Consider the following 1,596-nt stretch of genomic DNA (forward strand, 5'->3'; position numbering starts at 1 on the left):
TGTTCTCTATTCTTTTGTTATTACTATAACTTGCCTTTCAAGATGAAATGTCGGTTTCTGATTTTATAGAATAAATTTCCCCCAAATAGTGCATACTTATAGTCCTGTGCGACTTATATATGTTTTTTCTTCTGCATTAGGCATTTTTTGGCTGGTGCGACTTATACTCTGGAGCGACTTATAGTCTGAAAAATACGGTAAACAGAATTACATGTAGTGCCACTGGGATCGCCTCAGACAGCGCGTTAGTATGTGTCAACATCTCCTCAGTCACAGACAACACATTTCCATGGGACGTCTTTTGCTCTTATTATGTCTGTCCGACACATCCCCACACACTCTCCGTGGAACCAGCAATCGCAATCATCACACTGGATCTGTCATTAGGAACAGAAAAAAAAGTTACAATGTGCTGTATTGTCCTTACTATAAGGCTTTTGTTATGTAAACTGTAATACATCATTCTCACCCAACCTGCAGGACACCAACCAGGACATTTTGGTGCTTTCTTTCGTGCACACATCACACAATGTGTGTTTGTATCAAAGACTAAAAAAAGATACATTTTTATCATTAGTTCACAAACTCTACAGCTAACCAGTCCAACAAGGTTTTGTCTTCCATAAATGTATTTTATTAGATTCTTTTTTCAGACCAGGAGTTTGTTTTCATACATGACAGTTTAAATCAGCTGACTGGACACGTCAACATTATGTGACCGCTCTGAAGAAGAGCGCTAGTGAGCAGTCTAAACTGTCAGGTATGAAATAATGAATAAAGAACCTAATAAAATACATTTTTGCAATACCAAATGAACTTCTCTGGCCTGAAAAAAATAACAATCTAATAAATTAAATGTATAGCTATCCCTTTTTATTTGCCATATATTGCCTACCTGACCTCTGCAGCAATTCTACAGCCATTGTTGTCCTCTCTCTTGCCATCATTGCTTTATTTGTTGGAAAATTAAACTCCGGTGTATTGGGGAAGCAATCTATTATTTCTTTTGCCATCTAAAAATGAATTGCATTTTTAACAATTGAGTGATCCACATTGTCAGAGGACCTGTATAACAGCCTACATGTTACGTTTGCCACAATGACTCCACAGCTACATCCATCCATTTGGTGAGGGTGTTGTAATACCCCACCTTCCCAGTTTATAGTTCTCCACTCATTCCTCTTGTTTTTCAGGTACATCCTGTACATACATTTGTTATATCATTTTTTGACATATGCTTGATTACATTAGTAAAAGTTAGTTACTTTAATTTCTTGGCTGCTTTTTCTGAAGACTCCAGCTCCTTGGTGTTTCTGAAGGGGTCAATCAAAAAAACCTTCTCTTGGCGCACATGGATAAACTGAAAGAGGAAATGTGTTATTGTAATTGTAACTAAGAATAAAATTGTATTTAGTCTTGTAATACAAACAAACCAGAAGGTTCCAGTGGTTATTGTTTACAAGCACAGCTGACAACACAGCTTCATAGCCCCAGATTTACCTGTAAATATAAAGACATAAGGAGCTGTACCACTTTGTCTCTGTTTTTCTCTTCCCACTTCCTGTCCCACTCTCTCAGTCCACAGGAACAGTTTCA

General features: G+C 37.3%; 1 long non-coding RNA gene across 1 annotated transcript; it reads right to left on the bottom strand.

Moving 5' to 3' along the window:
- Positions 1 to 240: 240 nt before the first annotated feature.
- LOC129410321 (uncharacterized) lies at positions 241 to 1,004 on the bottom strand. The gene is made up of 3 exons (XR_008632817.1): positions 896 to 1,004; positions 470 to 549; positions 241 to 377 (listed from the first exon to the last, which is right to left on the bottom strand). It is a non-coding gene; the product is annotated as an uncharacterized LOC129410321 (long non-coding RNA).
- Positions 1,005 to 1,596: the final 592 nt, after the last annotated feature.

Source organism: Boleophthalmus pectinirostris, unplaced genomic scaffold (genome assembly GCF_026225935.1).
Source record: "Boleophthalmus pectinirostris isolate CB_2022bp ecotype Guang Dong unplaced genomic scaffold, ASM2622593v1 HiC_scaffold_22, whole genome shotgun sequence".
NCBI lineage: Eukaryota > Metazoa > Chordata > Actinopteri > Gobiiformes > Gobiidae > Boleophthalmus > Boleophthalmus pectinirostris.